We start from the raw sequence: 18,194 nt of genomic DNA, 5'->3' as shown, positions 1-18,194 counted from the left end.
GCCACTGAAGGAGCTTGGCGCCAATAATTTTTAACTCCCAGTAGTATTCCCAGACATCACCTTTCATAATACCAAAAATTTATAATTCTGCTCCCTGGTCCCGTGTTCAATAGTTCATGTTGTACAAGCTGATGGTTTAAATGGATCAAAGCCGTAGCGCTTTGTAACGCCGTACAGAGAGAAATATGGCAGCCACTTAAGGCGATTCTGAATGCCGACTGGAAAAATGAGCAGAAAGGGACGGGCTGAATTAGAGCCAGTCTTAAGCTACGCACTCGTCGTTGTGGATAGTAGTTTTTTTAGGCGCTCATGTTTGTGACCAAAAGTTCTACAGGTACTTGCATTGATCTGAGGCAGCGGGCCAAGACTCATGAAACGCGTTGCAAAAATAAACATGACTTTTTCCATTAAATAATGGTTTGTCCTTCTGAGAAGGTAAGAAATTAAGCTTCGTCATCATCATCTAGCAGTATCATATCATTAAGGGCGCCTCCACCAGTGTTTTTTGGTTACGCTATGCACAATAGATTTCTGTTGCCTGAAAGAGTCAATTGTGATCATGTTGGGTGACAGCGTAGTATGTGTACAGGTGTCTTCCCTTTCTTTTCAGTCATCCACATAGTTGAGTAAAAGTCCACTGACTGCTGCAAGGTGCCCCCCACTTCCCGTAAAATGTTCTTATTTTTATTTTTAGGTAAGCCTGAAGTTGACTTGTATTATATAAATTAAGGTTATATGAAAATAAATAAGATGTTCTCTTCAATGAAAATATGTCTCAACAAACCATTTTTCAGTTTCAGAGCTATACCAAAGAGAATAATATGCCAAGGACCACTCTTGATAACAGTGTCAGGAGGTAGTCTATCCCCTTTTGACTTTTTAAGCATCTCTACTCATCCTATAAGTAAGTACCAATAAAGCCCTACAAGTTTCACCCCCACAGTGCCACCTTTTCATGTGCACATGCAAATGCTCTCAATTCACCAGCACTTTTATAAAAATGCTTAAAAAGTCATTGGTAATTGCTTTTTAGGTGCCAGGAAGGAAGGGGGCGGGGTTAGGGTTAGGCATCAGGAAGAGTGGTTTTAGGGTTAGGCATCAGGAAGTGGGTTTTAGGGTTAGGCATCAGGAAGGGGGGTTTTAGGGTTAGGCATCAGGAAGTGGGTTTTAGGGTTAGGCATCAGGAAGGGGGGTTTTAGGGTTAGGCATTAGGAAGTGGGTTTTAGGGTTAGGCATCAGGAAACGGGTTTTACGGTTAGGCATTAGGAAGTGGGTTTTAGGGTTAGGCATGAGAAGGGGGGGGGGGTCTTAGGGTTAGACATCATGAAGGGGTGTTTCAAAGTCTGGTGTCAGGAAGGGGAGTTTTAGGGTTAGGCATCAGAAGGAGGGGTCTTAGGGTTAGGCCTCAGGAACTGAGGTTTTAGGGTTAGGCATTGGCAGGTTCTGTCTGACAGTAGGGTTAGGTTTAGTTGTAGTAAAATATTGATAACATTTATCATTACCACTGTAAATATTTTTTCATTTTCATTTGGAGCCCAATTCACAATGGTATTTTTTGTTTATACTTATATCGGCTTCACCTGGTGTCTATTTATCCTCGCACCTCTATTTCATGCACATGCAGAGCAGAAGAAGCAACACACAGGTGGTCCTATTATTTTAACGTTCTCCATAGTCGCCTGTAGAGGCTTACAGACCTCTTTTCCAAAAGAGGAAACAACAACGAGAGAACGTGCTGCTATTCTCTGGACTTAGACTGCTGAGTTCTCCAACCACAGGAGTTGCTCATTTCTTCCCCAGCCACAATCTAACAATGAAATTAGTGGCATGCCAGGGAATATTGCTAATACAAACAGCAGAGTCTGGGCTCACCACGAATGAATTCTTTAAGCATGTCATAATTTACTATCATTGAGTGGCCAACCTGAATTTTCTAAACGTCGAGCGTGTAATTCTCTGTGACCTTACAATTTACATTTACATTAATGACCTATGAATTTATTCTGAGTATAGATCATGTTAATTAGCCGCTGGTAACAAAGGCAGTATCGCAAGTGCCGCAAACTGCTTTAAGTGCAACGGGTGACATTTATTCTGGGCAAACAGCATTTAGGAATAAGTTTTGCCAGCTCATCTGTCTTGTGAGGTTACTGTTCACTTGTTTACTTGGAACTGTTAAAATGTGTAAGGCCCCCGTTTCCAATTATGCCAGCGTGCTTCTCGGAGCAGAGGCAGCCATTGGGGGGGCCATTAAGGAAATTGCCCCAGGCCCTGCACCCGAAGGGGGCCCTAAGCTATGAGTACGTTCATGCCTGCCACGCACCTAAAAGCTCCCCTCAGGCCTCAGGCTGACTGAGGGTCTTCCTGGTCGGCTCAGAGGCTAACCTGGCGGTGCGTATCCTTGATTGCATGCCCGCGGCCGGAAGCGCTCTGCTCATGATGTCACGATTTACGATCGCTCAAGGAACGATTTAAAAGCGATCAAGGATGTGCACTGCCCGAGTCAGCGCCTGCACAATACTGCCAACCCACCCGACCAGGAGAAGCCTAGTACCATTGGCCGCTTGAGTACATTACGTATTGTAATTGTTCTAATATTGGTTGGCTTAGTGGCCTTTAACAAACTAATTGTTTTTAAACAATAATAAGGCGTACTGCATTCGAGGCGAACAAGCCCCTGAGCGTGGTTGTACGGTATATGGCCTATGCAAATGGCTCTAAGCCCTGCATATGACACTCGCTCCAGGCCACGTGTATTTTAAGGCCGCCTTTAAGAAGGGGACCCCCAGATGCCAGCCCCCTCCCCAGGAGAAAGGAGTTACCCATTTCCACAATGGGTTAAATAAATTAAAAACACAACAATGAAAAAAGTCCTTTAATACACTTAATTACCCATAAATGCTTACCTGTACCTTTAAAAAAATGTTCCCATGCCAATATCCTCTAATGAACTTGATTGAAGATCTCCACCGGCCCCCACCACAAATGACACTTCCCGCTGCAGCTCTCAGCTATACTGTATAGCTGAGAGCCCTGTCCTGTGTAGAGTCTCCACCGCGGGCTCCCGCTGTCCTCCTCACCCCCAACACCTATCACACCCTAGAACGTTCAGGGGCTTTCCTATTAACCGCTAAATTTGGCAACCCTTGAAACATTTTCCACACTCAAAGCAAGAACTTGAAAATCGATTTTCTCAAAAACTATAAGGTCTTTTTGAAAATGTCTTTCCTCTTGTTCCCATTCTCCTCCTTAACATATCCAGCAAATGTAGTGATTCAAGCTCATAAGGGGGCTTTGCTATTGACCGCTAAAAATGACGGCCAGTGAACTTAATGTAAAAAATGCGCACGCAGGGCCTGTCAATGGTAACTAGCACACACTAGGCCTAGAGAAGGGTCCTAGTTCCAAAGTCATTACCAAGCGCTTGGGAGGGGAGAAGGCCACATACGTAGCCACAACATTACTTAAAGTGTGAGCAACACAGAGCAGTTCTGAACTAGTAATCACTTGCTCTCCTATGCATTTTATAAATATAGGCTTTACATGAGCTTTAAAACGGATTGCACTATAGCATATAGCAAGATAGCTTACATACAGAATTTCCCTCCGATAAATGAGCCTTATCGTCTGCAATCTGGGATAGAGCAACAATATCTCAGCTCTGGGCAGCCTGCGGACCTCATTTCAGGACACTTGTCGACCTCCCATGAGACAATAAAAGTAAATCTATTAACTCTTTTAGGCACTTTTTTGTTTTTAAGGATTCGTAATTCAAACTTAAAATAGTATGGCTTATCTATGGAAGCAGTTATGCAATTTTGACTATAGCAGAGAGGAAGTTCTGAGTTCAGGTCCACTTTAAGCTAACAGGCAGTGAATTCTTACTGTTCTCTTCACAGCTCTGACATCTCCATAACAGGCAGCGAATTCTCACTGTTCTCTTCACAGCTCCGAGATCTCCAGCAGATTGATCACTCTCATCCAAGGATTCTCATTTGGATTCTGTGGAAATGCACTATCCGCATTTCCTATAGGAAACCTGTATTTCCGCAACAAAACGCAGAATGCGGATTTTCATGGAAATTCTAAAATGTACGTGGAAATTCCGCTTACCGATATGCAGTAATTTTAATCCAATCAGAAGACTCAGAATGAATAAGCCGATCAGAGAATGCGGATTTTAGGCAACAATGTAACCTGAAAATCCGGATTCGGTAATTTTAAGCCAATAAGAAGACTCAGAAAGTCGGAATGAATCAGCCAATCAGATAATGCGTTTTTTTGCGGAACTCCGCTTACCGATATTCAGTAATTTGAAGCCAATCAGAACTTCAGAAGAAGTTGCTATGTGTAGTTACTATGAATAAGTCAATCAGAGAATACACAATGAGGAAAATCTGCATTAGAGTTGGGCCGAACCTCCGATTTTAGGTTCACAAACCGGGTTCGCGAACTTCCGCGGAAGGTTCGGTTCGCGTTAAAGTTCGCAAACCGCAATAGACTTCAATGGGGATGTGAACTTTGAAAAAAAAAAAATTATGCTGGCCACAAAAGTGATGGAAAAGATGTTTCAAGGGGTCTAACACCTTGAGGGGGGCGTGGCGGAGTGCGATACACGCCAAAAGTCCCCGGGAAAAATCTGGATTTGACGCAAAGCAGCGTTTTAAGGGTAGAAATCACACTGAATGCTAAATGACAGGCCTAAAGTGCTTTAAAACATCTTGCATGTGTATACATCAATCAGGTAGTGTAATTAAGGTACTGCTTCACACTGGGTTCACAGAACAGGTATGCAGTGGCAGGTTCACTGAACAGGTATACAGTGGCGGGTTCACTGAACAGAACAGGTATACAGTGGCGGGTTCACAGAACAGGTATGCAGTGGCAGGTTCACTGAACAGGAATACAGTGGCGGGTTCACTGAACAGAACAGGTATGCAGTGGCGGGTTCACAGAACAGTACAGGTATGCAGTGGCAGGTTCACTGAACAGGTATGCAGTGGTGGGTTCACTGAACAGGTATGCAGTGGTAGGTTCACTGAACAGGTATGCAGTGGTGGGTTCACTGAACAGGTATGCAGTGGTGGGTTCACAGTACAGGTATGCAGTGGTGGGTTCACTGAACAGGTATGCAGTGGTGGGTTCACAGAACAGGTATGCAGTGGCAGGTTCACTGAACAGAACAGGTATGCAGCCAGGAACAAGCTAAGCCTAACTAATCTTTTCCTATGAGAGACAGTCTGCAGCAGCTTGCCCTACTCTCACTAATGCAGGCACACGAGTGAGCGTAATGGCCGCCGCTGCCTGCCTTTTATAAGGGGGGGAGTGGCTCCAGGGGCTAGTGTAGCCTAATTGGCTACACTGGGCCTGCTGACTGTGATGTAGAGGGTCAAAGTTGACCCTCATGGTGCATTATGGGGCGAACCGAACTTCCGCAATACTTCGCCTGCGGGACGCGAACGCGAACCACGGAAGTTCGCATGGAACCGTTCGCAGGCGAACCGTTCGGCCCAACTCTAATCTGCATCCGAATGTGGAAATACGTGGACGGTGGATAGCGGTGATCGGCATTGGTGGGAAGCGGAATTTCCACGGAAGCGAAAATTGGCATTTCCGACCATCCCTACAAAAGTTAAAGAGAAATCGAGAGCCCAATATAGTGTAGTATGTCAAAATTGATTGGATAAATGAAACAGTGAGATGGTAATACTCACAAACACGGGTTACCACCTAGGTAACCACTCATTAGGCAGGTGAGGAGATTAGACCTGTCCTCACTCAGGATTAAGAAGTCGCTCTCTGTAGATAGGAAGAAAGGGGGTAGATCACCCCTCCACCTGGGGTGGACTCAAATATATTGGTAGGTGAACAGAGGCGCCAGAAGGATAAAAGTACATAAATTTTTTTTAAAAATTGCTGGGAGGAAGTGGTGGACTCGCCTCCGTTAAAGCAGACACCAAGGACTGTAAATATATAGATATACACATTTATTGAAAATACCCCAAAGATGCAACGCGTTTCGCGGGCACAGCCCACTTCTTCAGGCAATAAGCATGGGATAAACAACAGCAATTCACTCTGTGAAGAGAGGTGCTCTGCTTGCTATAACTGAATTGCTGTTGTTTATCCCATGCTTATTGCCCGAAGAAGTGGGCTGTGCCCGCGAAACGCGTTGCATCTTTGGGGTATTTTCAATAAATGTGTATATCTATATATTTACAGTCCTTGGTGTCTGCTTTAATGGAGGCGAGTCCACCACTTCCTCCCAGCAATTTTTAAAAATTTTTTATGTACTTTTATCCTTCTGGCGCCTTTGTTCACCTATCAATATATCCGACCATCCCTACGTCTTATCCATGCATATTACCAGGAAACTAAACTCAGTTATGAGAAAGAAGTAGCAGTGGAACCATGCCATGCTTACTACTGTATCTCTGCTACTTTGCAAAGAGGGATGATCACAGATATGCAAATTGTTCTGAGTTCATGCAAATTTATGTACATTTTTATGCAAATATATGCAGCTTAAAAATGGACCAATCAATTTAAACCTGGGTTTAAATTGATTGGTCCGTTTTCAAACTGCATATATTTGCATTCAAATTTGCATAATTTCAGAAAAAATTTGCATCTCATTGATCATCCCTATTTACAAAGTAAATAATGTCCTGTCACATTATTTAAAGTATGTTTTGAGCCAATTATTTGATTTATGGACCAAGCAAGGTTCTTGACAGGGACACACCTTTTTTACAATTATGCCGATCTGATTTTTTTGGGGGGTGGGGGTGGCTGATGAGGAAGGCGAGGATCCACACGTCTAATGCTACGTACACACTGGCGACTATTGTCGTTTGAAACAGCTAATTAACGATCGTTCCGCCGACAATCGGGGAAAAAAACTTTACCCAACGATCATTAGCACGAAAGACAAAAGAACGACATTGGGAAGATGGAAATATCCAACCTGACGGATCGTATCTACCGACAATCGTTACAAAACTATAGTGTGTACAGACATCGGCCGAGAACGATTGTTACAAGGGCCAATGCGCCTGCGTTGAATTCTGCCCAGCTTCAGTACTTCCTTTGTACCGCGGCCGTAAAGATTGTTACATTGCTCATTTCAATTAAACTTTGTGTTCAAGTTAACAATCGTATATTTGTATCTATTATAACTCCATGTCAGTGTTTTTTTTTTTATTTTATATAAATATGTACGCAACATTTCCTTCTGATCGTTCTTTTCTGCGAGAACGATTGTTAAAATGTGTATGATGATCGCTGCATCCCATCGTTGCATTCCTATCGTTGCCGTATCGTTCGTCTTTCAATTATCGTTCCTAGCGAACGATCGTTATCGCATGTGTGTACGTAGCATAAGCCATCACATTTATTTGCGTATGTCGTGTTCCGATTTACGCCATCCAGACCGCTAGTCATGAGGCTTCAACACACATCCAGTCCGAAGGGATCGTGATTCATAAACATACAAATGAATTTACTTTACAACTACCTTTTACTGGATTAAAAGCCGTATATCACGTTTCTCTCTCGCCTCCTTTTATTAGCTCCCTAGAAGCTGATCAGCTGATAGAGGTAATAACATTTTCTTGAAATGACTCCTGGCAGAAGTAAGAGTCCATTTCCATCCTATACTATATATTTTCACTAAACCCCTCCTTTTTTTTTAAAGCTGCGCTTTATGTCATCAAACGTAATCTTAATTTTCTAGGAAAGGCGCTAGAGACACGGCTGAAATACGTTTGTTCGAACTGTTTTACCAGGTGATGATTGAAAAAGCCGATATTCTTTTCGCAAAAATAATGTTCAATTTGTTTTTCATGCGAAAATACAGATTCAAATCTATTTGTAATAAATTTGCGATTTTTCATATTTTTCCTAAATTTTCGCACTAAAATAAATGATTTTCGTGCTTTTTGCAAATTTTTGCGGTATTCATTTTATTTATTAATTTTCTCTTACCATATTGCGGAAATACAATGTATTTTCGCAAATATTTTCTCTAAATCGAAAGTAGCATTTTCGATGCGGAAATGACTTTGGCGTAAATTTGCAAACCACGCTGTGTTTTACCTACCAAAGTATGTGTACTATCCAGCCAATCATGAGATCCATGTCACAGAGGCACTTAGCGTATATCCAGACCTTTACTAGTTTCTGTTCCCTTTACTGCCTGATGAAGCGGGATTGAACCTGTGAAACGTGTTAAACCGTGGAGTAATTGAATAAATTGTATTATTGTTGAATTTACCGTATATCAACTCAGTCTGTGTTTTCTTACTGGGGAGGTAAGTCTACCATTACCCCCCCCCCCCCCTCCTTTTAAATAGATTATAAACGTCTTTATCCTATTTTTGGTACCTCTTGTTTAAAGCTTTCGTCAAATCATGAGGTCCAGTTAGATAGCCCTGTCTGATATTTTGTTTGACTTTTCATTATTATTATTATTATTATTATTATTTATTAGATTTATATAGCGTCAACATATTACGCAGCGCTGTACAATAAATAAGGTTACAGACAATGATAACAGGGGTGACAGAACAATACAGGTAATAGACAATAGAAAATAGAATTTTTAACCCCAGAGGTGCCCAATGAACATTTGTATTTTTGATCAAATTATTCAGATCGTATCATATGAGAACAGAGGAGGTGATGGGCCCAATCAGTCGATCTCATTAGCTCATAGGCTTATCGGTACATCTCACATTCTGATGGTTTCCTTAAAGGGGTTTTTTGTGTGTGTGTGTGTGTGGGGGGGGGGGGGGGGGGGGTTGAAAATAAAAACAGACACTTACCTGGGGCTTCTATCAGCCCCCTGTAGCAGTAATGTCCCACGCCGTCCTCCCCTGATGCTCTGTTCCCCGTCGCCGGTCCCGGTCTAGTGCGACATGCCATCCAACTGCGACCGTACGCGTCATCAGAAGCTTACTGCGCAGGCGCAGTACAAGAACACTTTGTACTGCGCAGTAAGCTTCCGATGACGTGAGCGGGAGCGCACATTATTCGTCTTGTTAGATGAATAATTGCCCGGTGCCGGCGGCAGGGAACGGAGGATCGGAGGAGGACGGCGTGGGACATTACTGCTACAGGAGGCTGATAGAAGCCCCAGGTAAATGTGTTTTTATTTTCAACACCCCCACAGAACCCCTTTAAGGAAACCATCAGAATGTGAGTTGTACTGATGTGTGTGTGTGTGTGTGTGTGTGTGGGGGGGGGCTACATTCATATTGATAAATCAGCACTGCAATAAGGCTGTGGATAATCCTTTGGTTAGTATTTCATATAATCACTAAATCCTGTGAAATTGGATGTTATGCTCTCCCTCCCTGCCATTATTGAGAGTAGTGGTGAGCAGGGCCGAGCCTATGAGACCCATTGGAGTTCTATTCATCCACATATATGTGTGTATACATTCTGAGTGTGTATATACTGTACATGCATTCAGACCCTGTATAGGTCATGGACACAGAGCCCAAGGAGGTCCTCAGTAGGTGCTGCACTTCCTACCTTCAGATTTTACTCGGGCCATTAATTTTTACCCTTTTTTTCAAAGGCAAAATTGTGTGTGGTGGTGTGTTGGGGGGGGGGGGGGTTCGGCCTATACTCAGGTCAGCTTATAATCGGGTATGGTAGTAGGTACGGTAGTGGCATGTTTATCAAATATTTCATTTGTGAATACACATAAATTCAGCATTATGTAATTTATCTAGGAACTTTGCTAATTCCAGGACATGCTTATAAACTAGACTGAGGGCCACACCCAGACCAAACTCAACCAATCACAGACAGATACTCCAGGTCACCCCTCCGCTGGCTGAAATAGTCTTTAGTAACCCATATACTGAGCTGAATTCCTGCCGATACACAGCAGATTTGTTAACACAAACACTGACCGATTGCCACCCGACATCCTTCGATTCAGTCGATCGGTCCTGGTGGAAAATGATGCTCGATCGTTGGCCAGTCGTGTGCGTGTCGCTATTGTTATTGTTATTATATGGTATTGCTACTGGGGAGGGAGCCTGCATCAGCTCAGAGAGGAATCCATCTGTTGGTCGATCTGGTGGCCATCTATTAGTGTATGGCCACCTTTTGTCTCTAAAAGGCACACTGTGGAAGGGGCTTTACCACAATATCAGCCATGGCCCTGACAATTTGCTGTCTGTGAACCTCCTTGCATTGTGGGAAATAAGGGCCAGCTAACACTGGGCGCTTTCCTGGCGATTTTGGCAGCGTTTCGGATCGCTGGCGATCAGGCAAATCGCTGGAAAAGAGCTACAGCAATGTATTTCAATGGAGCTGCTCTCATTTAAGAGATTTGCGATTTTAGAAATCACAAATGCGGTGCGTGCAGCGTTTTTAAAGCGATAGCGCTTCCATTATAAGTATATAATCGCTTCAAAATCGCTTTTTATTTTTGTAGTGCATCAATTTTTGAGCGCTTTTCGCATCATTTTTCAAATAAAAACTACTACCAACCAATCACTGGCTAACCGCTACACTCTGAAATCGCTCAAAAATCTTTTTTTTGTTTTTTTTCTACAAAATCGCCTCGAAAGCGCTAGAAAATCGATAGAAAAAAAATCACAAAATCGCTTAGCGATTGTGTTTGCATTTGGCGATTGCGTTTAGCAATTCCCAGCGTGAACCAACTTTTTCCAACTGCCAAGCAAGCAATATCTCTCTCTGTGCATAGAACTCTCAGTAACGAACATTCAGCAGAGATCACCTGGCAGGACTAAAGATGTCACCACCAGTGATAAATTTCTGAATGTAAATCAGAGAGAGGATTAGATTTAACAATGGGCAAACACTGAGTCAAAAAAAAGTAATTTTAGCAATCATGTTATTTTCACTAGTTTCTCTTTAAATAACGGTACCTGGTAAATACAGATAGGGCTGGGACCCACTTTTGGCAGTGTTTTTGGATCGCTGACAATCGCCAATGTATCTAAATGGGTGGAACCCACCAGTGCGATTGCAATAACGGTTAATCGCAATCGCAGCAGGACATGCAGCATTTTGAGCGCTGTGCATAGTAGCGCTGCAATATCGCATTGAAAATAAATTTTGTAACGGTTTGGGGCCAACGTCCAGCTTTCATCTGTAGCCCCTCCCTCTAGCAGAAGAGGTCACAGGCGCTTCTCTGATTGGTCCTATAGAATCACCTAAGACCTGCTCCTTGATGGGGCGGGGCTACAGAGGGAAGCCGGACGTCCGGACACCTGGTGAGAATAATAAAGTTCATAAAAAAAAAAATAATAAAAAAAAAATGAATCGCTAATTGGAAGCCCTGTACAGTTTACTTCAAAAGGGAATGCGACCGCAATCGGCCTAGGAATAGCTGCACACAGCGCTGCAGCGATTCCTAGAGGGATCCAGCGCTTATATGTTAAAGAGAACCTGTACTAAGTACAATTATTTAAAATACACACATGAGGTAACTTCAAATGAACATTACATAGTTCCCTTGCCATCAGTTCCTCTCAGAAGCTCACCATTTTCTTCTCACGATGATCCCTTCCAGTTCTGACAACATTTTGTCAGAACTGAAATATATCAGTTGCTGTCAGTTATATATCAGTTGCTGTCAGTTATAGCTGAGTGGACAACTGATGTGCCCGGTAATGTCTATGTTTCCCTATGGCTCAAGTGGGCGATGTTACAGTTTAACAGTGTGCTGACCAGAAAGCTGTTATGGGGTAATGGCCATTTTCAAAATGGAGGACGGAGAATCCCATTGATCACAGTGGACAAACAGGACGCGGGAAAGGAGAAAGTGATTGAAGAGTAGACTGCACAGGAGGTAAGTATGACTTGAATATGCTTATTTTGACTTTTAATTTTCAGTTCAGGTTTTCTTTAAAACAAGCTGCAGTCTGCAAACCCTCCCCCCCATGAAAAATTATCTCAGATGCTTATATTCCTCATTGGGATCTAAACCTCAAGCCTCCCCAACCCCCCGACTCCTCTTTCTCCATCTCTCTGTTACCGGAGAGAAGCCTGTTTGATTGACACCTCGCCCATCAAGCAGGATGGCGCGGCGTTTACAGTACGCGACCTGCCCCGGCAGCATTTTGTTATTACAACGCCGCTAAGCTAAGCAAATCACTCTGTGATCAGAAAGAGAGGGAGGACCCCAGTCACTCACCCCATCAAACGTCGGAACCCCGGCATCTGAATATTAATCAGATCCCTCCACACCCCACCTTGCTGCCGCCTCGCTCGTTGATTGAGCGCCGCAGCGCCGGGCTGTCTCTCTCTTAATACAACGCGTAATGCACATGGACAGAGTGACAATCACAGAGCAACCTTCCATCAGCTGCAATTAATCTTTTCGTTAACGTAGAGAAAGGGAGAGAGAGAAAAAAAATCTCCCATCAGCCCCTTGTGAAGACGAAGGGACCCTGTTTTTTTTATGTTTGCCTCTAACAGTAAAATTGTCCCTACCGGTCCTGACAAATTGAAACACCGGCCTAATTATGGCAGCTAATGAAGTGTGGGGACTGGTCGCAGCTTGCCGAGAAAGTCTTCCTTCAGCTCGCATTATCCCTTCATCAATCACTTTTTTAAACTGATCCAGAATCGCCTGTGCCGAACGCCTGGCATTTTTAATGCCGTTTCAGTAATTGCTTTTCTCCGTGAAGTGCCGCGGTCTCCCCTCCCCCCCCCTTCCTTTTTTATTGTTTTGATTTTCTTATTATTACATAATAGTCGGCTTATTACATAGTCGGCTTTTGTAAAACCTATAAAGTGTACCTGAGATGAATGGGAGGAGACTATACTTACCTTGGGCTTTCTACAGTCCCATGTAGTCCATAAGTTACCGCACTGTCCTCCCTGTCCTTTCAGTGACTTGACTGCACATGCGCGGTCCCAGCAGGGCACTCCCCGCAATCGTGCTCCAGGAGCGGGGGAACGTTCTGTACAGTTTAACACTGTAACTGTGCTTGGGCATAATGTTCCCAGCCATGAGAGCGTAATGCGGAGGCACATGGGCCAGAGCAGCCCGCACCCCTTCAGCGCTACCCCCCCCCCCCTCGAGAAATTACAGTAGTGGCTGGGCAGGGAAAGCGGACTCACCTCTTGCGTTCCATGCAACGGAGCTTTGGTCTTCTCTGCCAGACCTCAAGCTACTTCCTGATGCTCAGGAAGTAGAGTGAGGCATGGCAGAGCAGACCAAAGGTCCGTCGCATGGAACGCAAGAGGTGAGTCCGCTTTCCCTGCCCAGCCACTACGGTAATTTCTGGAGGGAGGAGTGCTGAAGGGGGAGCCTGAGGTGAGGTGGGGAATCCCCGCACACTGCTGTGTGTGCCAACTGCTCCCCTCTTGTGATGCGCCCTCTCCTGCCCCTAAAAACAGCCCTGGTCGTGCCTAAGAGCCATGGACTCCACCCCCCCCCCCCCCAGGCTTCTCTCCCCATGGCTCCCCAGTGGCTGCATCCATAGCGCATTGTTACGCCCCTGCGTCTGCCAGAGCGGTATGTGTAGCTGTGTCTCTCCCCCGCTGGAGCTGTCTACATTATCTGTACTGATATTGGGGATTTTGAGGAAACCAGCGCTAGATGGGCTTTGGATCATCTGGCGTCTGAAAGTACCGGAATAATCTCCCTTGATGATGTTAAGCCAATCCAGACTCGTAACCCAGATTTCTATCCCTTAACTAGTAGAACCAACCATGTTGAGACGTTCCAGGAACTGGTGGAGAGGGATTTAATTGAATTGGAGAGTAGTCGGGAAATGGGTGATTCTAATCTGTCGCGTCGGGAGCGACAGGCCCTCTTTGAGCTTAAGAGTAACTCTAACATTGTCATACGTAGCGCTGATAAGGGGGGGGCTGTTGTCGTTCTCGACAACGACAGTTATAGAACTGAAGCATTGAGACAACTGGGTGATCCTGCTGTATATCAGAAACTAAGAGGGGATCCCAGTTTGTCCTTTCAGAAGGAGCTCATGCATCTATTATCCTTTGGCCACAGTTTAGGTGTTTTGGACCAGAAAATGGTGGACTATTTGGGTGTGGCCCATCCGATCACCCCAATTTTTCACCATCTCCCTAAGATCCACAAACCGGGCGTTCCCCCAGAGGGCAGGCCCATTGTGGCTGGCATTGGGTCCCTGGGGGAGCGCCTGAGTGAGTGGGTAGACTCCCTGCTTCAGCCTTTGGTGAGACGTCTCCCGGGTTTTATCAGGGATACCAAGCATCTCCTCTCAAGTATGGGGGGCTTTGCCTGGAAGGAGCATTACACGTGGATCACCATTGACGTTAAGGCCCTCTATTCTTCTATACCCCATGGCCCCGCTGTGGAGGCCATTAGATACCATCTTACTAAATATTCTGCCTACCCTGAAGATCTTCGGACTTTCATCTGTCTGGCCGTCGAGTACCTCCTGGCCCGCAACTATTTTATGTTCGATGGTGGCTTCTACCTCCAGAGGTGCCTCCATGGGGGCTAAATTCTCTCCGTCCCTAGCCAACCTCTATATGGGGTGGTGGGAGGAGCGCTGCATCTTTGGAGGCGGGAACCCCCTTTTGGGGAGTGTTGCGTGGTACGGGAGGTACATCGACGACCTTCTCCTTGTTTGGAGAGGGTTACCTACAGACATTCCTGCATTTTTGAGTTATCTTAATGCTAATACTTTCAACTTACAGTTCACGTCCAATTGGCATGCCACTTTTATTGATTATCTGGATGTCACTCTGGTGGGTGACCCAATTAGAGGGAAAGTACATACTAAAACGTATCGGAAACCCTGTAGTGGGAATACCACCCTTCGAGCCACGAGCTGCCATCCGGGGCATACTATTCGCGGGGTCCCCGTAGGGGAGTTCATTAGAGCCCGACGTAACTGCTCGAGGATACATGGCTCAAAGAGGAGTTTGATAAAGTTGAAATGAGGCTGCGAGAGAGGGGATATCCGGATTGGATGATTAGGAGGGGCAAATTGCGGGCCAACTCCAGGGATAGAGAACAACTCCTGAAGGGTACTAATAGGGGTAACAGTACCAATTCCAAACCTACATTTGTGACAACCTTTAGCACTGAGTATAATAGGATCGTCTCGATCCTGAGGAAATACCTCCCAATTTTGGAGGGTGATGAGGATTTACGCTGTGTATTACAACAGGGGGTTCGTTTTGCCAGTAGGCGTGCCCCTACCCTGGCCCAGTCACTATCCCCAAGTCTCTATAATTCCGGGTCGAGAATTCCCACTTGGCTTAACACCATAGGCTCTTATCGCTGTGGTGTTAGGACCTGTCATTACTGTCATGTACATACCCGGACTCGGGAGGCTACTTCTGCCTCCAACGGTCGCAGGTTTCCTATAAAACAGTTCATCAATTGTGGCACCCGTAGTGTTATTTATCTGGTTACCTGTAGTGAGTGCGCCCTGCAATATGTAGGGTGCACCACCAGGCCTTTACGTGCCAGAATTGGTGAACATTATTGCGGTCCTGGATGGTTAAGCTCGAATGTCTCGAATGTGGCGAAACATTTTCGCCAAGTCCATCATGGCGACATGTCTTCTTTTTCTTTTCATGGTCTGGAAAGGGTGTCTCAGAATGTGAGGGGTGGCGATATATATCCAAACAGCTAAAAAGTCGTGAGGCTCTATGGATCTTTAGGCTAGGCACAAGACTCCCTCAAGGTCTGAACTCTCGATGGGACCTAGCTCTAATCACATAATGCTGCTATAGGGCCGCTTTTTCTCCCTCCCTATTTTTAATTTTTATATATTTAGTTGATTTTACCATTTTATTGCTACGCTTGGAGTGAGGTTGTTACTATTTGATTTCCTTGATTTGAGCAAAGTTTGGTCTCAATTAAGATGTTCTATATGTTAAAATTCTACACCTACTCTCTTGTTAAATATCCCCTCCCATCTGTGAGGTTGGAGGGCGTGTCCCCGGTTTGGGGCCGCCCCCCTCACAGGGGGTGGGTATATATGGTTTTTCTGTGCCATTTCTATTTTAGCTATGATTAAGGACCAGTAGGTCTGAAACATGTTAGCTACTGATGCGTGATTGGTGTTTTGGATACGTCCATAATAAAGGATCATTTTAGGACATGTGCGGATCCCTTCCTTTTGCTACAGTTTCCTTGGATTTGCCTTCCTGGTTCCAGCACTGTCCCTGTTCGAGTGAGCGGTGTTCTGGTGCTTTCTCTATTTACATTATCTGTAGTTGTAACCCCCTCCCCCCACATATGCCCCCTCCCTCTGCCGGAGTGTCGGCAGTATTGGTAGCTGTTCCTGCCACCAGAGGAATATATGTAGATGTGTCCCCAACATATGCAGAGTCTTGGACACAGATGGGCACTCTCCTCTTTCAGCGTGTGGCTCTGGGCTCTTCCATCTTCATCCATCGCTGGCTGCATCTTCTCTGTGACCCTTGGAGGAGAGGCACACCTGTGAGGATGAAGACAGGAGTGCATGGAGCTACTCTGCCAAAGACTCTGCAGAGGCCACCAGGAGCAACAGTTATGTTTGGGGGCCCCTTCAGGCTCTGGAGTCAAGAAGAAATTGCGCCAGCCCTGTTTACAGCAATCGTGTGTGTGTGTGTGTGTGTGTGTGTGCGGGGGGGGGGGGGGGTCAGCAGCCGGCTGAGGGACACTGGGGGGGATTCTGGCTGCAACAAACTGTGTCTAATGCTTTTTGATTGGGGGGTGGATGTCTGTTGGGCCCTTCGGGTTAATTTTGCCCATTGGTCTCATTGTTATTAGAACATACCACTCCGGCGGGGTCACACATGGACACAGCTGCACATACATATGACTCGAGTATAAGCCGAGACCCCCACTTTGGGGCCACTTTTTCGATCCCAAAAACATGAGCTTATACTCGAGTATACAGGTAGTCCCCGGATAACAAACGAGATGGGGGCTGTAGGTTCGTTCTTAACCTGAATCTGTTCTTAAGTCGGAACACTGTGCCATCTCTGTCGCCTGTACCTCCTCTGTGCCCCCCTGTACCTCCAGTGTCCCCCTCTGTGTCACATTTGTCCTCTGTACCTGCTTATACAAGTTTAAAAGCCATTTTTTCTTTGATTTTTTTAAAATCGATTTTCTCAAAAACTACAAGTCCAAATTGAAAATTTTTTTTCGACTTGTTCCCATGGAAACACAGAATCCATGCCGTTCGCATCGGCGGGTCGTTCGTAAGTCGGGTGTTTGTAAGTCGGGGACTACATGTATATACGGTAAGTGCCAGTTTGCTTCTAAGATTCCAGCATCATCCTTCCTCATTAATATTTTGTAACCGCAAGATATAAAAAAAAATTTCAGCACAAAAAATTGCACGCGTGAAGAGTCGCCTTTTTTGCCGCAAAACAGATTTAGCATGAAAATCTCATCCCTAACAATGATGGCACAGGTGGAAACGATCTTTTGATTACGCTGCACTTCTTTCTGAAAACTCACCCGAAGGCAGAAATCTGCTTTTAACAAGTTATACAACGAATGACGAAAGTCCAGTGAGGTTTAATTCATTTTTAATGTGAAAATAGGGGAAATCACCTGGGGAGGAGGCCTATTTTATTCCAATCACTGCGTAAAAGTAAAATGACCCATAAGGAAGCCCTGATTTTCCACTGAGCAGTTGAGTTGTAATGATCCCTATACACACGCGCACACACATACCTACTGCTCTTGCACATCAATTATGATAATCATAATCACGGTCGTTAAGCTGAACGTTCATTATTACGGGGATGCTGGTGACAGCAGATTCAATCATCGGGTGCAATGGGCAGGCAGTCACGGGCCCACCCAAGTTTTCTCGCAGACGGCGCTGTGCCACATTAACTCTACGATGGGTTCCACATCCCACTCTATTCCAGAAGGTCAGCTTTATGTTCTGTGCAATATGCTTAGGCTCTCGAAATGAAATTCTGGGGAGCTCTGGATATTTGTATGCGTTGTGTATCGTAAAAGCCTTGTACACAGCTTACAAACTCATGCATATAATTAGCTGATGTTGGGTCCTTCAAACTCAGGAAAGAATAAAAGCAAAACTACAACTCCGAAAACTTTGGTAGCACATTTCTACGGCTCTTATACTATTCACTTTTTCTCCTAAGCTTTCTCTTCGAGGATATTTCCCCACCTTATCAATGAAATGTTTTTTAACCCCCGTGGCGGTATGATTCTTTCCGGATTTTGGGTA

At 44.9% G+C, this 18,194-nt stretch overlaps 1 protein-coding gene across 2 annotated transcripts in view; it reads right to left on the bottom strand.

Annotated features, from left to right (window-relative positions):
- Positions 1-18,194, bottom strand: part of SPATA17 (spermatogenesis associated 17) — a 262,006-nt gene that overhangs the window by 20,194 nt on the left and 223,618 nt on the right. The gene's annotated exons all lie outside the window — the stretch shown is intronic.

This window comes from Hyperolius riggenbachi, chromosome 4 (genome assembly GCF_040937935.1).
Source record: "Hyperolius riggenbachi isolate aHypRig1 chromosome 4, aHypRig1.pri, whole genome shotgun sequence".
Classification (NCBI taxonomy): domain Eukaryota; kingdom Metazoa; phylum Chordata; class Amphibia; order Anura; family Hyperoliidae; genus Hyperolius; species Hyperolius riggenbachi.
Note: the sequence above shows the minus strand (reverse complement) of the source record. Positions and strands in the feature narration are given on the sequence as shown.